Here is a 19403-nt window from a genome sequence, read left to right on the forward strand (position 1 = left end):
TTTTATACTAAGGTGGTCTGAGAGAGTACTTGCTATAATTTCAATTTTCCTAAGTTTGTTGAGACTTGTTTCATGGTCTATCGTATGATCTGTCTTGGAGAATGTTCCATGTGCTAATGAATAGAATGCATATTCTGCAGTTGTTGGATATAATGTCCTGCAAATGTCTGTTAAGTTCATTTATTCTAGGGTACAGTTAAAGTGTATTGTTTCTTTATTGACTTCCTGTCTTGATGACCTGTCTAGTGCTGTCAGTGGAGTATTAAAGTCCCCCACTATTACTGTGTTGCTGTCTACCACATTTCTTAGGTCTAGTAGTAATTGTTTTATTAATTTGAGTTCTCCAATGTTAGGTGGATATATATTTAGAATTGCAATATTTCCTGTTAGACTACTCCTTTTATCATTATATTATGTCTCTCTTTGTCTGATATAAGAATAGCCACTCCTGCTCTTTTTTAGTGTTTATTTGCATGGCATATATTTTTCCACCCCTTTACCTTAAGTGTATATAAGTCCTTATGTGTCTGGTGCATCTCTGGAAGACAGCAGATCCTTGGCTGGTGACTGCTTATTCATTCTGCCATTTTGTAGCTTTTAAGTGGAGAATTTAGGCCATTTACATTCAATGTTAGTATCGAGATGTTAGCTATGATTCCGTTAATTATGCTATTTATTGTCTGAATATCTTGGCTTTTTTCATTGAGTTATTGTTTTACAGGCCCTGTGAGATTTATGCTTTAAAGAACTTATATTTTAGTGTATTTCACAAATTTGTTTCAAAATTTAGAGCTGCTTCTAACAGTTCTTGTAGTGCTGGCTTGGTAGTGGCAAATTCTCTCAGCATTTGACTGAAAAAGGCTAACTTTCCTTCATTTATGGAGCTTAGTTTTGCTGCATACAAAATTATTTGCTAATAATTGTTTTTTTTAAGGAGGCTAAAAATAGGATCCCAAACCCTTCTAGCCAGTAGAGTTTCTGCTGAGGAATCTGCTGTTTAATCTGATAGGTTTTCCTTTATAGGTTACCTGATGATTTTGCCTTACAACCCTTAAGATTATTTCCTTCATCTTGACTTTAGATAACCTGATGACTATGCACCTAGGTGACGATATTTTGCAATGAATTTCCCAGGTGTTCTTTGAGCTTCTTGTATTTGGATGTCTAGATCTCTAGCATTCCATGGAAGTTTTTCTTGATTATTCCCTCAAATATAATTTCCAAACTTTTAGATTCCTCTTCTTCCTCAGCAATGCCAATTATTTTTAGGTTTTGTTGTTTAACATAATCCCAAACTTCTTGGAAGCTTTGCTCATTTTTTTTATTCTGTTTTTTCTCTTTGTTGGATTGGGTTAACTCAAAAGCCTTGTCTTTGAGCTCTGTCATTCTTTCTTCTACTTGTTTGATTCTGTTGCTGAGATTTTCCAGTGCATTTGCAATTCTCTAAGTGTGTCCTTCTTTTCCAGAAGTTGTAATTGTTTTTTATTTATGCTATTTCACTGGACATTTTTCCATTTATATCTTGTATTTTTTAAAATTTATTTAGGTTGGGACTTCACCTTTCTGTGGTGCATCCCTGATAAGTGAGTCCCGTTTCTTGCAATTCAGGTATTTCTTTTTGGTTTGGATCTATTCCTGATGAGCTAGTGTGATATTTTGGGAGTGTTAAAGAATGTTGTTTTGTCATATTACCAGAACTGTTTATCTGATTCCTTGCCATTTGGGTAAATTATGTCAGAGGGAAGATCTGGGACTCAAGGGCTTCTGTTCTGGTTCTTTTGTCCCATGAGGCAATCCCTTGATGTGGTGCTTTCCCCTTCCCCTAGGGTTAGGGCTTCCTGAGGGCTGAACTGCAGTGATTTTCTTCTCTTCTGGATTTAGCCAGAACTACCAAGTTCTGGGCTGGTACTGGGGGGTGTCTTCAGAGTCCTGTGATGTGATTCATCTTCAGGTCTCGGCCATGCATACCAGCACCTGCTCTGGAGGAGGTAGTAGGGGAGCAAAGTGGACTCTGTGAGGGTCCTTGGTTGTGTTTTTGTTAAGTGCTATGGTTTTGTGATGGTTGGCCTCCAGCCAGGAAGCGGCGTTTTCAAGAGTGCATCAGCTGTGGTAGCATAGGAAGGATTAGGCAGTGGGCAGGGCCATAGATCTCCCAAGAGATTATGTCCTTTGTCTTTGGCTACCAAGGCAGGTAGAGAAAGACCATCAAGTGGGGGTGGGGTTAGACCTGTCTGAGCTGAGACTCTCCTTGGGCAGGGCTTGCTGTGGCTGCTGTGGGGGATGAGATTGTGGTTCCCAGCCAAATGGAGTTATGTTCCCAGGGGGATTGTGGTTGCTTCTGCTGTGTCACACAGGTTGCCAGGGAAATGGGGGAATCCAGCAGCCACCTGCCTCACCCAGCTCCCATGCAGCCCACAGCCTGAAGGCCCAGTCTCACTCTCACCATGCCCTTCACAACAGCACTCTTTATTTTCATGCAGCCAGTCAGTAGGGCTGAGAACTTGCCCCAGGTTACAAGCTGCCCAGCTAAGAAAACAATTTGTAGATTTAATGTCATCCCCATCAAGATATCAATGACTTTCTTCACAGAATTGGAAAAAACCACTTTAAACTTCATATGGAAGCAAAAAAGAGCCCACATTGCCAAGACAATCTTAAGCCAAATGAACAAAGATGGACGCATCACGCTACCTGACTTCAAACTATACGATAAGGCTACAATAACCAGAACAGCATGGTACTGGTACCAAAACAGAGATATAGACCAATGGAATTGAACAGAGCCCTCAGAAATAATACCACACATCTACAACCATCTGATCTTTGACAAACCTGACAAAAACAAGAAATGGGGAAAGGATTCCCTATTTAATAAAGCTGCTGGGAAAACTGGCTAGCCAGATGTAGAAAGCTGAAACTGGATCCCTTCCTTATACCTTATACAAAAATTAATTCAAGATGGATTAAAGACTTACACGTTAAACCTAAAACCATAAAAATCCTAGAAGAAAACTTAGGCAATACCATTCAGTACATAGGCATGGGCAAGGACTTCATGTCTAAAACACCAAAAGCAATGGCAGCAAAAGCCAAAATTGACAAATGGGATCTAATTAAACTCAAGAGCTTCTGCACAGCAAAAGAAACTACCATCATAGTGAACAGGCAACCTACAGAATGAGAGAAAATTTTTGCAATTTTCTTCTCTGACAAAGGGCTAATATCCAGAATCTACAAAGAACTCAAACAAATTTACAAGAAAAAATCAAACAACCCCATCAAAAAGTGGGCGAAGGATGTGAACAGATACTTCTCAAAAGAAGACATTTATGCAGCTAACAGACAAATGAAAAAATGCTCATCATCACTGGCCGTCAGAGAAATGCAAATCGAAACCACAAAGAGATACCATCTCACACCAGTTAGAATGACAATCATCAAAAAGTCAGGAAACAATAGGTACTGTAGAGGATGTGGAGAAATAGGAACACTTTTACACTGTTGGTGGGACTGTAAACTAGTTCAACCATTGTGGAAGACAGTGTGGCAATTCCTCAAGGATCTAGAACTGGAAATACCATTTGACCCAGCCATCCCATTACTGGGTATATACCCAAAGGATTATAAATCATGCTGCTATAAAGACACATGTGGCACTATTCACAATAGCAAAGACTTGGAACCAACCCAAATGTCCAACAATGATAAACTGGATTAAGAAAATGTGGCACATATACACCATGGAATACTATGCAGCCATAAAAAATGATGAGTTCATATCCTTTGTAGGGACATGGATGAAGCTGGAAACCATCATTCTCAGCAAACTATCTCAGGGACAAAAAACCAAACACCACATGTTCTCACTCATAGGTGGGAATTGAACAATAAGAACATGTGGACACAGGAAGGGGAACATCACACACCGGGGCCTGTTGTGGGGTGGGGGGAGTGGGGAGGGATAGCATTAGGAGATATACCTAAGGTTAAATGAGGAGTTAATGGGTGCAGCACACCAACATGGCACATGTATACAGATGTAACAAATCTGCACGTTTTGCACATGTACCCTGGAGCTTAAGGTACAATAAAAATAAAAAAGAAGAAAGAAAACAAGCAAACTCTCCATTCCTTGGCTGTTCCATGAAGACTGCAGTGGCAGTCCACCTCCTTCAAAGGGTCTGTGGATTCTCTTGGTTTTCCTGGTATGTTCTTGTGGTAGTTTTTGGAGCAAAAGTTCATGATGTGGGTCTCTATACGCTGCTCTGTCTGACTTACTGGGAGTTGCAAGTTAGTCCTGCCTCCTATCCACCATTTCCCCCTCTTCTGCAATACTACTAAGTGGGGTTTATTCCACATATATTGGTTCAATTTTTGAAATTCAAGTAATTTAATCCACCACATCAACATGTGAAAGAAAAAAAAATCACATGCTTATAATCATTAATGCAGAAAAATTGTTTGACCAAATCTAATACCCATTAATGATAAAAACTCTCAGTGAACTAGAAATAGAGAGCAAATACCTCAACTCAACAAAAAATTAAAAAAAAATCTATAGCTAATGTCACTTAATGATGAGATACTGTATGTTTTTTCCCCTAAGATGACAGCAAGGTAAGGATGTTCCCTCTCACCATTTCTGTTCAATAACATACTGGAAGTTCTAGCTAATGCAGTAAGACAAGAAAGGGAAATACAATATATGCAGATTGGAAAGGAAAAAATAAAGCTATCATTGAGCACAGATAACATAAGTATCTATGTAGAAAATGACAAAGAATCAACAACAACAAAAACTCCTGGATGTAATGTGGTACTATTGTAAGGTCACAGGAAACAAGACTAAAGTACAAAATCCATTTTTTCCTTTATAACAGTGAGTGAAAATGAAAATTTGAAATTAATTTCAAATTCATAACACCATTTAACATCAAGAAAATAAAGTAATTAGGTATAAGTGTAACAAAACATGTACAGAATCTATATATGCAAAATTATAAAATTATAGTAAAATTATTAATGATCTAAATAAACAGTGAAATAATCTAGTTCATGAATTAGAACACTCAATATTTTTAAGATGCCAATTCTATGTTGCTCTATATGGTAAATGTAATCTGAATCAGAATCCCAGCAAACTATTTGTAGATATTGACAAAATTATTCTAATGTTGATATGGAATGGAAAAATAGCCACCAAAATATTAAAGAAAGACAAAGTTGAAGAACCATTACTGTTGTAATAAATGGTGCTAGTACAATTGGATGTTCATGTGTAAAAGCAATATAGACACAGACCTTACATCTTTCACAAAAATTAACTCCAAATGAATTGTAGACCTAAATGTAAGACAGAAAACTGTGAAACCTCTAGAAGATAATTAGATAGAATCTAGGTTACCTTGAATTTGATCATGAGAATTCAGATACAACATTTTACATGCTCTAAGCACAATCCATGAAAAACACAAGTTAGATTTTATTATCACATAAAACTTCCGCTCTGCAAGACACATTAAGAGAAAAAAAGGCAAGCCACAAACTTGGAGAAAATATTTATAAAACACATATTTGATAAATTGTATCCTAAACATAAAAAGGACACTTAAAACTTAACCACAAGAAAATAAACAACTCAATAAAAAAGTGGACCAAAAAATCTCAACGTAGAATCTACCAAAAGGACATATATAGTGCAAGTGAGCATGTGAAAAAACGCTTATCATTATATATTCTGATAGAATTGCAAATTAAAGTAGAAATGAGATACCACTACACACCTATTAAAATGACTAAAATAAGAAAAAATCTTGACAATATCAGACATAGGCAAGGATTAACAGGAACTCTCATTTTTTCCTGATGAGACTGCAAAATGTTACAGCCACTCTGGAAGAAAGTTTGGCAAATTCTTTTTTTTTTTTTTTTTTTTATCGTATGAAAGTGGGCCTCTTTATTGTGGAGGAATTCAGCAGCTCTATCTAATTCCCTTCACAATCTCTAGTTATTTCAAAGTTATATACAAAGGTATTTGTTTTATTGAAAAGTTTCAGCATAACTGTTATCTTCTTAAATGATTGCTCTGTTCTTTGGAGTCCATCTATCTTGACATTTAATTGTGCTCTTGTCTTTTAAAAATTGATTTGATGATATATTAGCTGTAGGTTGTTTTTTTTTTTTTTTTTTTTACCATAGTTCTTCAAATTTTTCATTATTATTTTCTTTTTTTTTCTTTTATTGTAATTATTATTATTATTATTATTATTATACTTTAGGTTTTATGGTACATGTGCCCAATGTGCAGTAAGTTACATATGTATACATGTGCCATGCTGGTGCACTGCACCCACCAACTCGTCATCTAGCATTAGGTATATCTCCCAATGTTATCCCTCCCCCCTCCCCCCAACCCACAACAGTCCCTGAAGTGTGATGTTCCCCTTCCTGTGTCCATGTGTTCTCATTGTTCAATTCTCACCTATGAGTGAGAATATGCGGTGTTTGGTTTTTTGTTCTTGCGATAGTTTACTGAGAATGATGATTTCCAATTTCATCCATGTCCCTACAAAGGACATGAACTCATCATTTCTTATGGCTGCATAGTATTCCATGGTGTAGATGTGCCACATTTTCTTAATCCAGTCTATCATTGTTGGACATTTGGGTTGGTTCCAAGTCTTTGCTATTGTGAATAATGCCGCAATAAACATACGTGTGCATGTGTCTTTATAGCAGCATGATTTATAGTCCTTTGGGTATATACCCAGTAATGGGATGGCTGGGTCAAATGGAATTTCTAGTTCTAGATCCCTGAGGAATCGCCACACTGACTTCCACAAGGGTTGAACTAGTTTACAGTCCCACCAACAGTGTAAAAGTGTTCCTATTTCTCCACATCCTCTCCAGCACCTGCTGTTTCCTGACTTTTTAATGATCGCCATTCTAACTGGTGTGAGATGGTATCTCATTGTGGTTTTGATTTGCATTTCTCTGATGGCCAGTGATGGTGAGCATTTTTTCATGTGTCTTTTGGCTGCATAAATGTCTTCTTTTGAGAAGTGTCTGTTCATGTCCTTCGCCCACTTTTTGATGGGGTTGTTTGTTTTTTTCTTGTAAATTTGTTGGAGTTCATTGTAGATTCTGGATATTAGCCCTTTGTCAGATGAGTAGGTTGCGAAAATTTTCTCCCATTTTGTAGGTTGCCTGTTCACTCTGATGGTAGTTTCCTTTGCTGTGCAGAAGCTCTTTAGTTTAATTAGATCCCATTTGTCAATTTTGGCTTTTGTTGCCATTGCTTTTGGTGTTTTAGACATGAAGTCCTTGCCCATGCCTATGTCCTGAATGGTATTGCCTAGGTTTTCTTCTAGGGTTTTTATGGTTTTAGGTCTAACATTTAAGTCTTTAATCCATCTTGAATTGATTTTTGTATAAGGTGTAAGGAAGGGATCCAGTTTCAGCTTTCTACATATGGCTAGCCAGTTTTCCCAGTACCATTTATTAAATAGGGAATCCTTTCCCCATTTCTTGTTTTTGTCAGGTTTGTCAAAGATCAGATACTTGTAGATATGTGGCATTATTTCTGACGGCTCTGTTCTGTTCCATTGATCTATATCTCTGTTTTGGTACCAGTACCATGCTGTTTTGGTTACTGTAGCCTTGTAGTATAGTTTGAAGTCAGGTAGCGTGATGCCTCCAGCTTTGTTCTTTTGGCTTAGGATTGACTTGGCGATGCGGGCTCTTTTTTGGTTCCATATGAACTTTAAAGTAGTTTTTTCCAATTCTGTGAAGAAAGTCATTGGTAGCTTGATGGGGATGGCATTGAATCTGTAAATTACCTTGGGAAGGATGGCCATTTTCATGATATTGATTCTTCCTACCCATGAGCATGGAATGTTCTTCCATTTGTTTGTATCCTCTTTTATTTCCTTGAGCAGTGGTTTGTAGTTCTCCTTGAAGAGGTCTTTGACATCCCTTGTAAGTTGGATTCCTAGGTATTTTATTCTCTTTGAAGCAATTGTGAATGGGAGTTCACTCATGATTTGGCTCTCTGTTTGTCTGTTATTGATGTATAAGAATGCTTGTGATTTTTGCACATTGATTTTGTATCCTGAGACTTTGCTGAAGTTGCTTATCAGATTAAGGAGATTTTGGGCTGAGACAATGGGGTTTTCTAGATATACTATCATGTCATCTGCAAACAGGGACAATTTGACTTCCTCTTTTCCTAATTGAATACCCTTGATTTCCTTCTCCTGCCTAATTGCCCTGGCCAGAACTTCCAACACTATGTTGAATAGAAGTGGCGAGAGAGGGCATCCCTGTCTTGTGCCAGTTTTCAAAGGGAATGCTTTCAGTTTTTGCCCATTCACTATGATATTGGCTGTGGGTTTGTCATAAATAGCTCTTATTATTTTGAGATACGTCCCATCAATTCCTAATTTATTGAGAGTTTTTAGCATGAAGGGTTGTTGAATTTTGTCAAAGGCCTTTTCTGCATCTATTGAGATAATCATGTGGTTTTTGTCTTTGGTTCTGTTTATATGCTGGATTACATTTATTGATTTGCGTATATTGAACCAGCCTTGCATCCCAGGGATGAAGCCCACTTGATCATGGTGGACAAGCTTTTTGATGTGCTGCTGGATTCTGTTTGCCAGTATTTTATTGAGGATTTTTGCATCAATGTTCATCAAGGATATTGGTCTAAAATTCTCTTTTTTTGTTGTGTCTCTGCCAGGCTTTGGTATCAGGATGATGCTGGCCTCATAAAATGAGTTAGGGAGGATTCCCTCTTTTTCTATTGATTGGAATAGTTTCAGAAGGAATGGTACCAGCTCCTCCTTGTACCTCTGGTAGAATTCGGCTGTGAACCCATCTGGTCCTGGACTTTTTTTGGTTGGTAAGCTATTGATTATTGCCATAATTTCAGCTCCTGTTATTGGTCTATTCAGAGATTGAACTTCTTCTTGGTTTAGTCTTGGGAGGGTGTATGTGTTGAGGAATTTATCCATTTCTTCTAGATTTTCTAGTTTATTTGCATAGAGGTGTTTGTAATATTCTCTGATGGTAGTTTGTATTTCTGTGGGATCGGTGGTGATATCCCCTTTATCATTTTTTATTGCATCTATTTGATTCTTCTCTCTTTTTTTCTTTATTAATCTTGCTAGCGGTCTATCAATTTTGTTGATCCTTTCAAAAAACCAGCTCCTGGATTCATTTATTTTTTGAAGGGTTTTTTGTGTCTCTGTTTCCTTCAGTTCTGCTCTGATTTTAGTTATTTCTTGCCTTCTGCTAGCTTTTGAATGTGTTTGCTCTTGCTTTTCTAGTTCTTTTAATTGTGATGTTAGGGTGTCAATTTTGGATCTTTCCTGCTTTCTCTTGTGGGCATTTAGTGCTATAAATTTCCCTCTACACACTGCTTTGAATGCATCCCAGAGATTCTGGTATGTTGTGTCTTGGTTCTCGTTGGTTTCAAAGAACATCTTTATTTCTGCCTTCATTTCGTTATAGGATTAAGAATCTCACTCAAAACCGCTCAACTACGTGGAAACTGAACAACCTGCTCCTGAATGACTACTGGGTACATAACGAAAGTTTGGCAAATTCTTTGCAAACTAAACATAGTCTTACTATACAATCCAACAATCATGCTCTCTCAGATTGAGTTGAAAATTTATATTGACACAAAAATTGTGCATGAATGTTTATAGCCACTTTATTCATTATGTCCCCAAACTGGAAGGAATCAAGAGTTTTCATAAATGGACACACAAACGGTAGGACATCAATATGATGACATTTTATTCACCAAAATAAATGAATGAGAAAATAAATAAATGAATAATTAGCCATGAAGTCATGAAAAGATATACAGGAGTCTTAAGTGTATATGGTGCAGTAAAGGAGTCAGTCTGATAAGGCTAAACATTTTGTGATTCATGTTATATACATTTGGGAAAAGACCAAACTACAGCAACTGTAAAAATTTCGGTGGGTGCCAGAGGGTAAGCGTGTATAGAAGGAGTGGGGAAAGGATTAGGATGAATGGTGAAGTGCAGGAAATTTTCAGACTGGCAAGACTATTTTGTATCATACTGCATGGGTGGATATATGAACTTATGCATCTGTCAAGGCATCCAGAACTTTATGATACATGTGAAACTTAATATATGCAGATTTTAATAAATCATTTAGTTGATTGCATTATATTAGGAATAAATTTATACTGCAACAAAAGAATCAAACTGTATTACAAATGTATGAAATAACTCACTAAAAGGAGTGGGGAAAAATTTCTCACCTAAGTAACTATGAATGTATAAAATATGTCAGTTTAAAGACAGAATAAACTGTACACAAGTAATATACTCTACTAAATAAATTTGTCCCATGAGGGTATGGGGAATAATTCTGATACTGCTATGAAAGTATACTGAAATTAATAATTAAGTAAATGGACAGCAAATTGAGAGAGCCAGTTTTTTTTTTTTTAACAATTGGAATGGACATTTACAACTTAGCAAAGGAGAAGGCTGGAATAATCCATATAGGAATGGATTAGAGTTGAAGACTTCAGTAAGATCTCATGTTAAATCAATAAAAATGCAGATGTGTATATATATATGCATATACACAGGCTAGTGTGCATACAAGTATTGCTTTGCTCCACCAACTAGGAGTGCCTGAAAGAAATTACATTCCAGTAGCAACAAGCACACTTAACCCTCAGATCTTAATCTCCAATATTATTCTCCAATAAGGAACTAGAGCTCTGTGGAGAAACAGCTTCCTCTAGGACTGAGGCAGGAAACATAGAAAATGATCCAAGAGGTTATATTGCCAAAAGTAAGGAAATATTTAAACAAAACGTCACATTGAGTGGGTATGTCAAAAGGATAGAAGCTATCTGAAAGATAGAGCCATAGCATAAGCTGAAAAAGTTTGAGCAACAAGATGAATAAATAAAATAGTATTGAATTATAACCCAAAAAGTAAAATAGATATTCATGAATCCATAGTGATATAAATAAATGATTGAATAAATTAAAAACAGAGGAGAAAAATCTCTTGTGCAGAAGAATTCCAAATAAATTATGTAGATACTATACCCTAAAGGAGGGGGAGCAGACATACCCACTCTTTAAATGCATACTGCACATACTAACTTGCTTTGAAAGGATATAGTATGAACTTAGGGAAGAAACGTAAAATTTTACAATGAAGAAGCCTGACACACTACTTCTACTAGCTGATCAAGATTGACATCAATAGATATAAATCATGTGGACACAGTGTGTCCTTGATGTAATGTGATAAATTTTACCTCTGTATGACATTATATCAATGTGATTTTACCTCTGTGATCTTGCTTCCAAAAACCCAAAATCCCAGTATAATTAGAAAAAAAAACATTAAATTATAGTGGCAGGGCATAACTAATGAGTACTCCTCAGAACTTTCAAGGACATCAAAATCGAGAAAAACGTTCATAGCTGAAACGTCCTAAGTAGACATAACAACTAAATGTAATATAGTACATTGGATGAGATTCTGGAACAGAAAAAGGACATTAGGTAAAAATGAAGGAACTCTGAGTAAACTATAGACTTTAGTTGATCATGATATATTAACATTGTTCATAAATTGTAACAGATGCACCATGCCAATGTAAGATGTTAATAATAGAGGACAGAAAAACAATAAGCTCCAAAACCTTTTCCCAGGTGACACACAAACACACACGTGCGTGCACACACACACACACACACACACCAATAACCACCAAAAATGGCTAAATTAAGCTTTGGAAAACATTCAAAAGTCTACAGCAACCAAGCAAATATCCCATCAACATAAAGCCATATTCAAACTGACAGGACATTTGATTGCATTTTTACAAGCCCTGACCCAACTCTTTCCCTGGCACAGTATTTAGTTTGAGCCTGGAAGAGGTGGCAACCCAGTTCCAAATTCACTCCCTCAAATTCAAGGGAGCAAAACAGATTGTACTTGTAATGTTCTAATTCATCTAATCCAACACAAAGGACTAGTTTCTGCTCTGCTTAACTCTGATATCAGTCAAGGAAAAGCATCGTAACTCAGAATAAGTTCAGCAGAAAACAGTGGCACTGCTTTTAAAAGCTGCTGGGTGTCTATTGAGCTGCACACACCTGGTGCAGATTATAGGTGAGAATGGCTGGCAAGATGGATGAATAGGAAGAGCTCTGGTCTGCAGCTCCCAGCGAGATCAATGCAGAAGGCAGGTGATTTCTGCATTTTCAACTGAAGCACCCAGCTCATCTCATTGACACTGGTTAGACAGTGGGTGCAGCCCATGGAGGGTGAGCCAAAGCAGGGTAGGGTGTTGCCTCACCCAGGAAGCACAAGGGGTTGGGGAACTTCTTCCTCTAACCAAGGGAAGCCGTGAGGGACTGTGCCATGAGGAATGGTGCATTCTGGCCCACATACTACACTTTTCCCATGGTCTTCACAATCCACAATCCAGGAGATTCCCACAAGTGCCAACACCACCAGGGCCCTGGGTTTCAAGCACAAAACTGGGTGGCCATTTGGGCAGACACCGAGCTAGCTGCAGGGGTTTCTTTTCATACCCCAGTGGTGCCTGGAATGCCAGTGAGACAGAACCATTCACTTCCCTGGAAAGGGGGCTGAAGCCAGGGAGCCAAATGGTCTAGCTCAGTGGATCCCACCCCCATGGAGCCCAGCTAGCTATGATTCACTGGCTTGAAATGCTCACTGACAGCACAGCACTCTGAAGTTGACCTGGGATGCCTGAGCTTGGTGGGGGAAGGGGAGTCCACCATTACTGAAGCTTGAGTAGGCAGTTTTCCACTCACAGTGTAAACAAAGCCAATGGGAATTTCAAACTGGGCAAAGCCCTCTGCAGCTTGGCAAACCCGCTGTAGCCAGACTGCCTTTCTAGATTCCTCCTCTCTTGGCAGGGCATCTCTGAAAGAAAAGCAGCAACTCCACTCAGGGGCTTATAGATAAAACTCCCATCTCCCTGGGACAGAGCACGTGGGAAAACTGGCAGCTGTGGGCGCAGCTTCAGCAGACTTAAACGTTCCTACCTGCCAGCTCTGAAGAGAGCAGTGGATTTCCCAGCACAGTGCTTGAGCTCTGCTAAGGGACAGACTGCCTCCTCAAGTGAGTCCCTGACCCCCATGCCACCTGACTGGGAGACACTTCCCAGCAGGGGATGATGGACACCACATACAGGAGAGCTCTGGCTGGCATCTGACGGGTGCCTCTCTCAGATGAAGCTTCCAGAGGAAGCAATCATTTGCTGTTCTGCAGCCTCCACTGGTGATATCCAGGTGAACAGGGTCAGGAGTGGACCTCCAGCAAACTCCAGCATACCTGCAGCTGAGGGGCCTGACTGTTAGAAAGAAAACTAACAAACAGAAAGGAATAGCCTCAACATCAACAAAAAGCATGTTCACACAAAAAACCCCATCCGAAAGTAACCAACATCAAAGATCCAAAGGTAGATAAATTCACAAACATGAGGAAAAACCAGTGCAAAAAGTGGAAAATTTTTAAAACCAGAATGCCTGTCATCCAAAGAATCACAACTCCTCACCAGCAATGGAACAAAACTGGATGGAGAATGAATTTGACAAATTGACAGAAGTACGCTTCAGAAAGTGGGTAATAACAAACTCCTCCAAGCTAAAGGAGCATGTTCTAACCCAATGCAAGGAAGCTAAGAACCTTGAAAAAAGGTTAGACTACATAGATGGGAATTGAACAATGAGAACACATGGACACAGGAAGGGGAACTTCACACTCTGGGGACTGTTGTGGGTTGGGGGGAGGGGGGAGGGATAGCATTAGGATATATACCTAATGCTAAATGGTGAGTTAATGGGTGCAGCACACCAGCATGGTAAATGTATACATATGTAACTAACCTGCACATTGTGAACATGTACCCTAAAACTTAAAGTAAAATAATAATAATAAAAAAAGAAAAAAGGTTAGACTAATTGCTAACTAGAATAACCAGTATAGAGAAGAACATAAATGATCTGATGGAGCTGAAAAACACAACACGAGAGCTTCTTGATGCATACACAAGTATCAATAGCCAAATCAATCAAGTAGAAGAAAAGATATCATACATTGAAGATCAACTTAATGAAATAAAGCATGAAGACAAGATTAGAGAAAAAAGAATGAAAAGGAATGAATAAAGTCTCCAAGAAATATGAGACTATATGAAAAGATCAAACCTACATTTGATTGGTGTACCTGAAAGTGACAGGGAGAATGGAACCAAGTTGGAAAACACTCTTCAAGATATCATCCAGGATCATCCAGGAGAACTTCCCCAACCTAGCAAGACAGACCAACATACAAATTCAGGAAATACAGAGAACACCACAAAGATACTCCTAAAGAAGAGCAACCACAAGACACATAATTGTCAGATTCACCAAGATTGAAATGAAGGAAAAAATGTTAAGGGCAGCCAGAGAGAAAGGTCAGGTTCCTCACAAAGGGAAGCCCATCAGACTAAAAGCAGGTCTCTTTGCAGAAACGCTACAAGCCAGAAGAGAGTAGGGGCCAATATCCAACATTCTCTTTTCTTAGATGGAGTTTCACTCTTGTTGCCCAGGCTGGAGTGCAATAGCACGATCTCAGCTCACTGCAAACTATGCCTCCTGGGTTCAAGTGATTCTTCTGCTTCAGCCTCCATAGTAGCTGGGATTATAGGCATGCACCACCACAACTGGCTAATTTTTTGTATTTAGTAGAGACAGAGTTTCACCATGTTGGTGAGGCTGGTGTGGAACTCCTGACCTCAGGTGATCCACCCTTCTCAACTTTTGAAAGTGCTGGGATTACAGGCATGTGCCACTGCACCCAGCCCATATTTAACATTCTTAAAGAAAATAATTTTCAACCCAGAATTTCATATCCAGCCAAACTAAGCTTCATAAGCAAAGGAGAAATAAAATCCCTTACAGACAGGCAAATGCTGAGAGATTTTGTGACCACCAGGCATGCCTTACAAGAGTTCCTGAAAAAAAATCACTAAATATAAAAAATAAAAACTAGTGCAAGCCACTGCAAAAACATACCAAATTGTAAAGACCATCTATAGGATGAAGAAACTACATCCACTAATGGGCAAAATAACCAGCTAGCATCATAATGACAGGATCAAATTCACACACAATAATATTAACCTGAAATGTAAATGGGCTAAATGCCCCAATTAAAAGACACAGAATGGAGCACGAGTGATGCAGAAGGCAGGTGATTTCTGCATTTCCAACTGAGGTACCAGGTTCATCTCCTGGGGCTTGTCAGACAGTGGGTGCAGGACAGTGGATGCAGTGCACTGAGCATGAGCTGAAGAAGGGTGAGGCATCACCTCACCTGAAAAGTGCAAGGGGTCAGGGAATTCCCTTTCCTAGCCAAGTGAAGCTGTGACAGACGGCACCTGGAAAATCGGGTCACTCCCACCTAATACTGCACTTTTCCAATGGCCTTAGCAAACGGCACACCAGGAGATTATATGCCACACCTGGCTCAGAGGGTCCCATGCCCATGGAGCCTCTCTCATTGCTAGCACAGCAGTCTGAGATCAACTGCAAGGCAGCAGTGAGGCTGGGGGAGGGGCACCCACATTTGCTGAGGCTTGAGTAGGTAAACAAAGTGGCCGGGAATCTCGAACTTGGTGGAGCCCACTGCAGTTCAAGGAGGCCTGCCTGCCTCTGTAGACTCCACCTCTGGGGGCAGAGCATAGCCAAACAAAAGGCAGCAGAAACTTCTTCAGACTTAAATGTCCCTGTCTGACAGCTTTGAAGGGAGTAGTGGTTCTCCCAGCATGGAGTTTGAGATCTGAGAACGGACAGACTGCCTCCTCAAGTGGGTCCCTGACCCCTGAGTAGCTTAACTGGGAGGTGTCTCCCAGTAGGGGCAGACTGACACCTTACAAAGCTGGGTACCTCTCTGAGATGAAACTTCCAGAGAAATGATGAGGCAGCAACATTTGCTGTTCAGCAATATTCGCTGTTCTGCAGCCTCCACTGCTGATACCCAGGAAAACAGGGTCTGGAGTGGACCTTCAGCAAACTTCAACAGACCTGCAGCTGAGTGTCCTGACTGTTAGAAGGAAAACTAACAAACAGAAAGGACATCCACGCCAAAACCCCATCTGTACATCACCATCTTCAAAGACCAAAGGTAGATAAAACCACAAAGGTAGGGAAAAAACAGAGAAGAAAAGCTGAAAATTCTAAAAGTCAGAGCACCTCTCCCCCTTCAAAGGAATGCAGCTCCTCACCATCAATGGAACAAAGCTGGATGGAGAATGACTTTGACAAGTTGAGAGAAGAAGGCTTCAGATTATTGAACTTCTCTGAGCTAAAGGAGGAAGTTTGAACCCATTGCAAAGAAGGTAAAAACCTTGAAAAAAGATTAAATGAATGGCTAACTAGAATAACCAGTGTAGAGAAGTCCTTAAATGACCTGATGGAGCTGAAAACCATGGCACTAGAACTACGTGATGAATGCACAAGCTTCAGTAGCTGATTTGATCAACTGGAAGAAAGGGTATCAGTGATGGAAGATCAAATGAATGAAATGAAGTGAGAAGAGAAGTTCAGAGAAAAAAGGTAAAAAGAAATGAACAAAGCCTCCAAGAAACATGGGACTATGTGAAAAGACCAAATCTATGTCTCATTGGTGTACCTGAAAGTGACGGGGAGAATGGAACCAAGCTGGAAAGCACTCTCCAGGAGAATTTCCCCAACCTAGCAAGGCAGGCCAACATTCAAATTCAGGAAATACAGAGAATGCCACAAAGATACTCCTCGAGAAGAGAAACTCCAAGACACATAATTATTCACATTCACTAAAGTTGAAATGAAGGAAAAAATGTAAAGGGCAGCCAGAGAGAAAGGTCGGGTTACCCACAAAGGGAAGCCCATCAGACTAACAGCTGATCTCTCGGCAGAAACTCTACAAGCCGGAAGAGAGTGGGGGCCAATATACAACATTCTTAAAGAAAAGAATTTTCAACCCATAATTTCGTATCCAGCCAAACTAAGCTTCAAAAGTGAAGGAGAAATAAAATCCTTTACAGACAAGCAAATGCTGAGAGTTTGTCACCACCAGGCCTGCCCTAAAAGAGTTCCTGAAGGAAACACTAAACATGGAAAGGAATAACTGGTACCAGCCACTGCAAAAGCATGCCAAATTGTAAAGACCATCGAGGCTAGGAAGAAACTGCATCAATTAAAGAACAAAATAACCAGCTAACACCATAATGAGATGATCAAATTCACACATAACAATATTAACCTTAAATGTAAATGGGCTAAATGCTCCAATTAAAAGACACAGACTGGCAAATTGGATAAAGAGTCAAGATTCATCAGTGTGCTGTATTCAGGAGACCCATTTCACATGCAGAGACACACATAGGCTCAAAATAAAGGGATGGAGGAAGATCTACCAAGCAAATGGAAAACAAAAAAAGGCAGGGGTTGCAATCCTAGTCTCTGATAAAACAGACTTTAGTCCAACAAAGATCAAAAGAGACAAAGAAGGCCATTACATAATGGTAAAGGGATCAATTCAACAGGAAGAGCTAACTATCCTAAATATATATGCATCCAATACAGGAGCACCCAGATTCATAAAGCAAGTCCTTAGAGACCTAGAAAGAGACTTAGACTCCCACAAAATAATAATGGGAGACTTTAACACCCCACTGTCAACATTAAACAGATCAATGAGACAGAAAGTTAACAAGGATATCCAGGAATTGAACTCAGCTTTGCACCAAGCGGACCTAATAGACATCTACAGAACTCTCCACCCCACATCAACAGAATATACATTCTTCTCAGCACCACATCACACTTATTCCAAAATTGACTACATAGTTGGAAGTAAAGTACTCCTCAGCAAACGTAAAAGAACAGAAATTATAAAAAACTGTCTCTCAGACCACAGTGCAATCAAACTAGAACTCAGGATTAAGAAACTCACTTAAAACTGCTCAACAACATGGAAACTGAACAACCTGCTCCTGAATGACTACTGGGTACATAACGAAATGAAGGCAGATATAAAGAATAAAGATGTTCTTTGAAACCAATGAGAACAAAGACACAATGTACCAGAATCTCTGGGACACATTTAAAGTAGTGTGTAGAGGGAAATTTACAGCACTAAATGCCTACAAGAGAAAGCAGGGAAGATCTAAAATTGACACCCTAACATCGCAATTAAAAGAACCAGAGAAGCAAGAGCAAACACATTCAAAAGCTAGCAGAAGGCAAGAAATAACTAAGATCAGAGCAGAACTGAAGGAAATAGAGACATAAAAAACCCTTCAAAAAATCAATGAATCCAGGAGCTGGTTTTTTGAAAAGACTGGCAAAATTGATAGACTGCTAGCAAGACTAATAAAGAAGAAAAGAGAGAAGAATCAAATAGATGCAATAAAAAATGATAAAGGGGATATCACCACCAATCCCACAGAAATACAAACGAACATCAGAGAATACTATAAACACCTCTACGCAAACAAACTAGAAAATCTGGAAGAAATGGATAAATTCCTGAACACATACACCCTCCCAAGACTAAACCAGGAAGAAGTTGAATCTCTGAATAGACCAATAACAGGCTCTGAAATTGAGGCAATAATTAATAGCTTACCAACCAAAAAAGTCCAGGACCAGATGGATTCACAGCTGAATTCTACCAGAGGTACAAGGAGGAGCTGGTACCATTCCTTCAAAAACTATTCCAGTCAATAGAAAAAGAGGGAATCCTCCCTAACTCATTTTATGAGGCCAGCATCATCCTGATACCAAAGCCTGGCAGAGACACAACAAAAAAAGAGAATTTTAGACCAATATCCCTGATGAACATCAATGCAAAAATCCTCAATAAATTACTGGCTAACCAAATCCAGCAGCACGTGAAACAGCTTATCCACCATGATCAAGTGGGCTTCATCCCTGGGATGCAAGGATGGTTCAACATACTCAAATCAATAAACATAATCCAACATATGAACAGAACCAAAGACAAAAACCACATGATTTTCTCAATAGATACAGAAAAGGTCTTTGATAAAATTCAACAATGCTTCGTGCTAAAAACTCTCAATAAATTAGGTATTGATGGGACGTATCTTAAAATAATAAGAGTGATTTATGACAAACCCACAGCCAATATCATACTGAATGGGCAAAAACTGGAAGGATATAAAATCAATATGCAAAAATCACAAGCATTCTTATACACTGATAATAGACTAGCAGAGAGCCAAATCATGAGTGAACTCCAATTCACAACTGCTACAAAGAGAATAAAATGCTTAAAAATACAACTCAGAGGGGATGTGA

This window comes from Pongo abelii, chromosome X, assembly GCF_028885655.2.
Source record: "Pongo abelii isolate AG06213 chromosome X, NHGRI_mPonAbe1-v2.0_pri, whole genome shotgun sequence".
In the NCBI taxonomy this organism is placed as follows: domain Eukaryota; kingdom Metazoa; phylum Chordata; class Mammalia; order Primates; family Hominidae; genus Pongo; species Pongo abelii.